Source organism: Carassius carassius, chromosome 35, assembly GCF_963082965.1.
Source record: "Carassius carassius chromosome 35, fCarCar2.1, whole genome shotgun sequence".
In the NCBI taxonomy this organism is placed as follows: domain Eukaryota; kingdom Metazoa; phylum Chordata; class Actinopteri; order Cypriniformes; family Cyprinidae; genus Carassius; species Carassius carassius.
Genome location: NC_081789.1, coordinates 24,440,942 through 24,451,256, shown reverse-complemented (window position 1 = coordinate 24,451,256; position 10,315 = coordinate 24,440,942).

Here is a 10,315-nt window from a genome sequence, read left to right as displayed (position 1 = left end):
TAATGGATCCTTAAGCAAGGTATCCATCTCAAACTGCTCCAAGAGGGCTTTAAGACTCTTTAGCACTGGCTTAATGATAAAGACTGCATCAGCAAACTTCACCTTGCATCTTCAGTTTTACCCAGTATTATTTTAGCATCCCTGATATACTATTATGGTTTTTAATAATATATAATTTTTAATAATATATAATTTTAATTACATACACTGTAAGAAAAAAAACAGTTGAAAAAAAAAACACCAGAAAAAGAACATTAACTGTTAAAGTTATGGACATTTCCTTTAACCCTTAAACACAACACAATGCATAAAAACACCTGTGAAAGTCAATATGGAAAATACATTCCCTATAAAAACAAACAAACAAACAAAAAAAAACTAATATGAAGGAGTTTTCTGTATATGATTTGTTAACAGGTGTATTACCTGTATTTTGGCACTGTATTCTTTTTTGCTTTAATGTTATCAGAAATGTCTGTACAAATAATAACGTCCCTATCTATAGTGTTCATTTTAACACAGTTAACATTCAATATAAATTGAGTTTATTATATATATGCAACATAAATTTTTTTTTTCATACTAGAGAAAACACATTCTCTGATTTCTTAGTAAAACAATATCACACCTTTGCTCAGTGAAATGCTTTATTTGAGGTTTTACAAAATGTTGCAGGGTGAGTTACTTGGTCGTGGTTCGTGAAAACCACATTCAAATAATATTTTTTTAATAAATATATTGGAAGAGCATTTGGTGGAAAGTTGAACACTCCTTTGGCTTCAGCGGAAAGCAACTTTCTGAATACCGTTTTAGTAACGGATTATTTGAAGTACCTGGGATTACATTGACAGTTTTCCTCACTCCTCCTCAGTGAAGAGTCTTTGCTCGTGACTTGAAAAGACCAAGGAGCTCAATTGATATGACATCAGCTAATTCTCTGTTGACTTGTTATACAGGCTGAGATGGCCGTCTTTGAGTCTTTAAGCTCTGGACTGCTACAGGGCTCTCCGGGGGCCGGCGGACTTTAGACGGAGGGGCACTCTGCTTGTGCCACATTATGGAGGGGTGTTGAGCGAACCTCGTCACGTTAGAAGTGGAATCCTTGGACTAATTAAACCCTCCGAGACCACAAAACGCAGACCAGATTTACAACTCTCTCCACAACTGTTAAACCCACTCCTATTTATCGCTCAAATTACAGACACTGCACCCATGAGTGGAGCGCAGGCCAGTCGTCAGTGGAACTGGACTTTATGTCACATTCAGGATGGAGGAGCATGCATGTGTGATGTTGAAGGATATAGATATAGAGATATAGAGTTTTAGTCTGAATAGTTGTTCGGCAGGGATTGTTAAAATACTTGTCGGTAATTCACTTTTAAGGTTAAAATATGTATTCAAATTTGTATGAGAAAGCCTTCGAAATTCAAATTCAATTCCTGAATTTAAATTCAGCCAACAAACAGAACGCAGAAGAACTGCAAATTCAATATAAGGAAGTAAAGGAATAAATATAACAGTAATTTTAAACTAGAAAAGCACAGCTTGTCAAGATACATTTTGAATTGACAAACCTGAATTTGACAAATTCTTGTTTGAAAGTTTTAAAAGGCTTAATAGACAGAGGGATAGATAGATATATAGATAGATATAATCATAGAACGATGGAATGAAAGAGCAATAGATAGATATATCTTTAAACAACCTTAAAACAATAGAACAAATGAGTGAAAAAAAGATAGATAGATAGATCTTTAGAATCATAGAATGATAGAACGATAGAACAAACGAATGAACAATAGATAGATACATCTTAAGAATCATAGAACTTTAGAACGATAGAATGAAAGAGCGATAGATAGACAGACAGAGATAGATGGATAGATAGATAGAACTGTAAATAGATAGAATGATAGATATAACTTTGGAATGATAGAATGAATGAGACAGATGGATAGATTGATAATTCTTTACTGATTCTATATAATACTTATAATAATATTTTCTTACTTTATCGTGTACAGTCCAACAGATGTGAATGTTATATCTCGAATCATTTGGAAATTAGACTTGGTTATAAAAGGAAAACTGAATGATGTTAGCTTAATGATTATTGGGATGTTAGAACAGAATCCCAGTCGTGATGCATTTGTTGTTGTTGTTTTGTTTAAGTGTATTTTTAATGAATGTATCTGGCAGACAGTTTCACCCAAAGCACCATACAGACAAATGTAATCAGTATGTGTGCTTGGAACTGAACCCGTGACCTTGGTGTTGCTAGCTGAGCCTTAAGAACATCATTTGGTCAAAATGATGTTGAAAAAAAAAAAAATCAAAACAGCATAAAGGCAAGACTGCAATTGCTCTCTTAATGCTTAAACAACTGTATATTTTCCATGTAGCATCAGCGGATTCAAGCCCTCGCTGCAAACATACATCGTTAACACGAAGAGAAAGCTAATCTAAAACGATCCATCTAAAGAAACGAGGCTGAATGGGACCAAGCGAAGGCAAAGTTTGAGGTTGAAGCTCTTCCAGGCATATTTCCTCTGCCTGGCTGCAGAGGAGAGAGTATGCTAAGATAGAAAGTATTATTTTCCTAAATGGAAGGTGTCAGATGGTCACGCTGAGGTGATCGGCTGTTCGAGATCACTGCTTCCCATCTGCAATTTGTGACGTGTGAAAGATTCAGCCCAAATGTGCTCACAAACTGGAAATCCACAGCACTTTTTCTTATCGGTGCCAAGCAAGATAACCAGCTGCTTTACAGATCAGGGAACATATCATATTAATATCATGGAGTGTTGTGATATCATCTTGTTTGTAAAAATATTTTTGTTAACTAAGTGTGGTGGGATGGCAACCTCTGAAAGTGGCTTTTTTATTTATTTATTTATTAAATCTAATTTTCGCACAAAGTATGTGAAAAGCTCTTGCATATTAGGCCAATGGCTGGAACAGGAATTATTTTGTTTAAATAAATGGAACGCCGCAAATTTATTTACTACAGCTTTTGCATTTCGTTATCAGTACTAGATGATAAAATGCTAAGCTAGTGTGGAATTACATGTGATATTACATGTCTTCATTGTTGAAATGCCCCTCTAAATCTATGGTAACTGCAAAGCAAGGGTCAAAGTAAACCCCGTTCATGGCTTTAACGGCAACAAACAGTGAAGATATGATGAAAGCATGCATTAGATGACACCTACACCACTCGTGATGGTAATAAATTAAAGCTAATCTTGTTAGTGTAGTACTGGGAGCAGTGCTTATGGGGTTTTGTATCAGTGCAATTAACAAATTAACTATGTTCTTGTATTTAATGTTTTTTTGTTCTTCTGTATAGTGAGATGCTTAGCTTTTTGAAATGTTATTATGTGAGCAGCTAAGCTGTTTTGCATTGTATTTTAAAGCAATGTTAAATAATTAGAACATGCCCTACTTTACTTGCATGCAGACTTCACATACTGTACATAAATATTATTTAGAGTTATTTCACTTACCATGATCCTAGTGATACTTGCTTTAACAAACAAACAAACTGACAAAAAAACACTATTTACAGTGAGAAAAGATTTGAAGAAAGTTTTAATAGTAATTAAATTATATAATGTTTAAAATCATATAAATAAAATACATAAATTATAATTATATATAAATTAAGAGATTTAATAACGTACAAATTGTTTTTAATAAAAAAGAGAAACACAGTAAATAAAATAAAATAATTAAATCCCCAAAATAAAATATTTTTAGTTAAACTATTAGTTTTAACAAATAGAAATAGAACAAATAGGCAGGGTTATTATTATTATTATTTTTTGTAACTCAAACTCAAACCATTAAAAAAACATTTTGATTACTTGAAATAAAACAAACATTAAAATGAAATAAATTATAGATAAAATAGTATATTATTATATTATTTAAGTTTCCAAGGCAATATTTGTTATTTTTGTTTAGTTCAAATTGAAGAAATGAATAACATAAATATAATAAAATAAAATGTCAAAATAAAATAAAATATATTGTAATAAAAATACTAATTAAATTAAAACTTAATAAAAAAACCCTGAGATTTAAAAAATAATGGCAATGTCAAAAGCACACAACAAATTACTAAAACTTTCACAAAAATTTAAATAACAGAAGATATAAAAATAAAAAATCTGAATTTTTAATTGAAGGGGGAAAAAAACCTAAACTAAACTATAAAAATGTATCAGTCATACTAAAATACATTGTGTACATTCTGTAACTGTCAGTGATAATATGAGATATTTGTATAATATGAGGAACATACTGAGACTGCGGCCCACAGGGGTGTTGATTAGGTGTGGAAGTTGGGCGCATTGTGTCTCCATCACATATGGGGTTCTAATGGGCGCCTCCCGGACCAGGTGGGCCCCGGTGTTTAGAGACCTGCAGACGATCACTCATGACAAAGAAAACAGCAGAAGAAGAGAGAGAGAGAGTGAGAGGGAGGTATCAGGGTACTGGTGTGTACCTTAGGGAGCAGCTGGGCAGCTAGGACAGAGGCATGATGGGATACTGGAGGAACATTGGCATGTGTGTGTGTGTGTGCCACTAGCGGGTAGCCACCCTCAGGGTTGGCAGCGGCGAAGGAGCCGTGTGCGCTGGAGCGGCCGTGGACGCAGTGGCGCGATCACCTGGGGAAGGTAAAGCCAGCGGAGCAGAGCTGATGCTTATTTCTGGGGAGAACTGGGAGATTTTATTCGTTAAAGCGGTGCCCAAACACTCACAGCATCAAAAATATAGCTCAAATATTAGAACAAAGAAAGCCACATGGGAATTGGAAGTAGCAGAGGAATCAGATGGCAAGTGATTAGAAGAATATGTGAACATGACTTTAAGTTGCCTTTGAAACACAAGCAGAACTCATTTCTGAGTAATTGGTTAATTGGTAAAAAGAGCAAAAAATGCTTCATTTCAACATGAAAATATTCATAAGAATGTTTTCTTTTTCTTTTTTTATGTTTTTTATTTTAATTTATTAATTTTTTTATATTTAATTGTTTTGTATCTCATATACATATAACTGTAATTATTTCATACAAATTAGTTTAAACAAAAATATGACATTGATAATAATCAGAAATGTTTCTTGAGCAACAGATCCTCATATTAGAATGATTTCTGAAGAATCACGTGACACTGAAGACTGGAGGAATGATGCTGAAAATACAGCTTAATAAATGACATTTGAAAACACATCAAAAATAACATTTCTATTACATTTTGATAATATTTTATAAACTATATCTGTTTTTACTGTATTTTTTGAACACATATCATCCTTATACTTATATTATTATATCAAAAGTAGCATCATCCCTTCTTTTTCTATTCTTACTAATGTTTGAGTCAAAAAACAGACATGTGCAGACATGAAGTCTTTAATTTCTCTCCACTCTTTTGTTCTGATGCCAGCGGTTCCCCCTTCGAAAAATAAAAAGTGCTTTGTGTCTAATATGGTCAGCGCAACACAATTACTCCCTCCAGTGAAAAGTGAAACAAACGCAGGGCATGCAGAGCATTTTGCATTATCTGCGCTCCTTGGATAGTCTAACAATAATAACTGTAAGACAACGTCAAGCCGAGGCTGCCAAGCTCAGCTAGCAAGCATTAGAACTTAAGAAATGAAGTTTGGGGTGCTGAAAACTGTCGGATTCAGAAATTTTGCTATGTATTTATGCATTTCCAGATTATATTAATGCACATACAATACATACATACATATATATATATATAAATATACATACATACATATATATATATATATATATATATATATATATATATATATATATATATATATATATATATAAATATACATACATACATATATATACATATATATATATAAATAAATGTCCAGAACAGAGTTAGAAGGGAAACTTTTATCCTGCGCCACCAAAAAACTGCATTTCTGACATTCTCACCTGAATTTGAATGGTTTAAACTACAACCATGTGTTTGAGAAATGCTAAGCACAGACATTTTTTCAAATTAAATATGAAAAATTATAAATTATAAATGAGAATAAATACTTGCATAATAAAGTGGAATTATTTTATACTTGTTTATAATATGGCCCAAGCACTGCACGAAAATAACACATATATATATACCTTTTTTGTAAATATTATAATCATTTTTATTTTGATAAAATATGTATTTATGTTAATAAAAATTACAATATTGAATAAATGCATAAATGTTAAATGCATTCTATTAAAAAAATTATATATATATATATATATATATATATAAAATAACATTTTTATTTTGATTAAATCTTTCATTTAAAAATGACAAACTCAGTATGTTTCTTACAGAGAGCTATTGAAATGGCTTCAGCAGGTTTGGAACAAAATGCATTAGTACAAAAACTTTTATGAATAAATGATTTTTTTTATAAACTTTTATGAATAAATGATGCCAATATTTACATTTAAATCCAAAAGTTTAGCTTTGAGTTAATGCCAATATGAATATGCCGCAAGAGAGCACTTCTGTGTTTATAGCATACCTTCATGCATCAGTCCAATCAAAATATGTCTCATCACATGCGTTACATATGAGCATCACATGTTAATGACATCTGTAATGAGAAAACACAAATATAACACTACTGTACACTCACAATCATGTAAGGCCCAAAGCTAAGCATCATCCCTCTGCAGTACGCATTTGTCGTCACGGTGTAAGTATTAATAAAGAGATTTTGTCAAACGTAACTCGTGTTTAATTGCCGTCAGGGCGGTTTGACTGAATCCGTCCTTCAGCATCTGCATTGCTGAGCTTCACTCCCCCTCTTTTTCTTCATCTCCATCTCATATCTTTCCCCCTACTGCACCCATCGAATTGGCACCAAACCCTTCAAGATGTCCCCAGCAGGCTCTTGCTTCGCTGGCCGCGTAGTAGACTGTGTGGTTTCCTTTAAACAGCTGTAATTTGTATTTCCAATCACTGTGCTGATTTCTGCTCATTATATTGCTGTTTCACACCGGTAAGTGAGCAAAAGTTTGGATTGATTGACTCTAATTAACTAAAAAACGTTCCGAGCCAGGGGTTTATTACCATGCTAGCTAGCCACAAATGTCAGAGACTTTCACAAATTATTATCCTGTTAAGATGAATGTGTGGGGAGGCAGGGAAGTGTGGAGACAAAGAGAACATATATTATTTTCATGCCGAATTTTTTTTTATCGCTCTTCTGTTTTTTTTTCACATTTTCAGGTGTCTTATTTTCCAATTAAATACACACAGACTTAGCATCTGTACACATTTCAAGGGTTGTCATCGTCTGGTGTTGCAGCATGAAGCCTGCAGGAGTACATGTATGTATGTCTTGTAATTATGATCTCTTTGTTGTTGAATTGGCCTTTAGCATATTGGACACTATTGGATTGGTGCATTCAATCTGATTTGACTTAAAAACGAAGTGTGTATTTTCTGCACCACTAGCGTCGCCAAATGGAATTGCAATATTTTTGTTTTCTACCACTTTTCTTAACTTTCTCAATGCCAATGGCTGACTTACAGTTCCCACTTTATATTATAGAAGATATTACACGTTATATCTTTAACTAACCTCAAATCCAATCACAACACCTTAAAATTGTCTTAATTTTTCGACTCACGAAAGCTGCGTGTACAATACAGCATCTGTGTATATGTTTGTGTAATAGAGTCATCTGGTGGTTTCTAACCCTCTGTAAGGTTTGATGCATGTTTCTGTTGAAAATAATGGCAGTGGTGTTTTTTCGGCCTGGTGTCATTTATTTCACAGGATTGATTGGAGGCTGGAAGAGCAGACAGATGTGTTTGGGAAGTGTTCTTATTTAAAATATGGCTGCCTGACCTGGAAGAGAAAGCAAAGAGGCAATCCATCTTTCAAAAACATGACCTGGGTGTCCGAGGTGCCAACAAAGTTTAGTGTGCAAACAATTGTGCATAAATATATTCTCAATATGCAGTCCTGTGTTGCTGTCATACCTAAATTTCGCTTAGACGGGACAAAAGCAAAAATCAGCTTGTGACACCAAGCCAAATCACATTGTGTTTCATTAGTGGTGACTACTGAGCGGCCCACTGCAATTTTGAGAGATTGCTCCAGTTAAATATGTATATATAAAGTAACTTATAAAAATAGGTTAAAAAAATAAGAAATGTATGATTATTATTACAAATAAAAATTTAAATATGTATTAAACATTGGCATTTTATCAGACCTTTTTTAACAAGTTTCAAATGTATTACAATTTTTTTGTAATAACAACACATTATTTCAAATTGACATCCTCATCAGTCCGATTTAACAACTTAAAAAGCTTCAAATAAATTAATAATAATAACAACAATAATAATAATACATTATTTATTGAACAAGTTTTAATGACTGTTTTTACAAAAGTTTCTTTAATATGTTTTTTTAAGATTGGCTTTTTTTATTAGGGTTTATCGACTGTTCCATATTTCCATATATGGAAGTCAATAGCTAACAGCAACTGTTTGGTTACCAACATTCTTCAAAATACCTTTATTTATTTATTATTATTAATTTCTGGTGTGTGTTCAACAGAAAAAAAGACACTTGTACAGGTTTGGAACAACTTGAGTGAGTAATTGATAGAATTTTCATTTTTGGGTTAACTATGCCTTTAAATAATAATAATAATATAATTGAACAACAATACATAAATAAACAATATAACAATACTGTGAATGTTACCATCAACACAATAAAAAAAATGTTCTATTAAATAATAAAGTTTATTAGCCTAATTGTAGTCGTTTTACAGTTGCCAAGCAAAATATCAATTAAAGTTCTTTCAGTAAACAAATGATTGCTGCATTACAGGTGGAGATATACAAGTTCATCCAATCAAACTGTAGAGCTACTGATTGTATAATATCATCCTATGCCACCTTTATACTGTGTCTAGACAGTTAGTGTTAGTGCTGGTTAGTTAGTGCTGATCACAGGAAGTAAGAAACCAGCTGCTGCTTGCTATTATCTACTGCAAATGCAGAAGAGCGGGAAACACATCCACTCTGACAGTCTCAAAGGGGCGAAAGGATCTCTTTCACTGAGTTTTAAGAGAAATAGTATGTCTCTCAGTCATCCATTACGTTCTCTGTCTGTATTCTCTGTTAAAAAAAAGTTGTATTGCTGTCATGGGAGTATGTATGCTTCTGGGCCCATCCATTCATATCAAATGAACACTTTTGCTGTTTGTTACCAACAGTCTTCAAAATACCTTTTATGTTCCACAAAAGAAAGGTTTAAAACAACACAAGAGAGAGTAATTAATGACAGAATTAATTTTTTGGGGGTGAAATTTCCCTATAATGTTTTTATTTTATTAATCTTAATATATATATATATATATATCCTGATTCATTCAGGAATGAAGCTCTCTAAATGAATGGGCCTTTGAATCATTGGTTCACACGATTTGTTCCAAACGCGGATTCATTCTAAAACTAAACACCACTGTGTTGCTCGGAGACGCACAACAATTCTGCTGGGGCTTTAGGTTCTCTGCAAAACTGTGTTTCAATTATAACAATATCTACTCAAATAACTAATAAACTAAAACAATAAAATAAATACAAATAAAATAAAATACAACAAAAATACTAAAACTTTAAAATGGAAAAAAATATGAAAATATAATTCAAAATTAAATACGAATTAATAAAATCAATTGCACTTATTAAAAACTAAAATAATAATGATTAATACAGCATTGATTAGTCTTCATTAATGTTCTTAATGTTAACTTCTTTTAAAAAATATATTAGTAAATGTTGAACTTGCATGCATTGTTCATTGTTAATCCATATGACCTATCTAAGACTGTATTGTAAAATTGAACCGAACAACCTAACAGAAAATCCCAATTATACCAAATATTCCAAAAAGCATGTCTGTCACTTTCTGATGTCTTTGCTTGACTATAATAGTTTCAGTCAATCATAACTGACATTTGATTAATAATTTTGTTATCTGACATCTCACCAGAGGAGGCACGACAAGGGACGAGGGTAAAAGAAATAAATAAGTAAAAAAGTTATAAAAAACGCATACACCAAAACATCAAAATGAGAACTCATTTTTGTAAATGAAACCTATTTGTCGATAGAGCACATCAGTCTTGTGAAGCGGGGTAAATTAGAAGGCTTGCATTTCCGTGGGGTTGTGCAGAATGCCAGTGGGTAGCGTTCACACAACATCCCTCTGTGCATACTATTTACCCCTGGATTGCTTCAGGCTAATGTC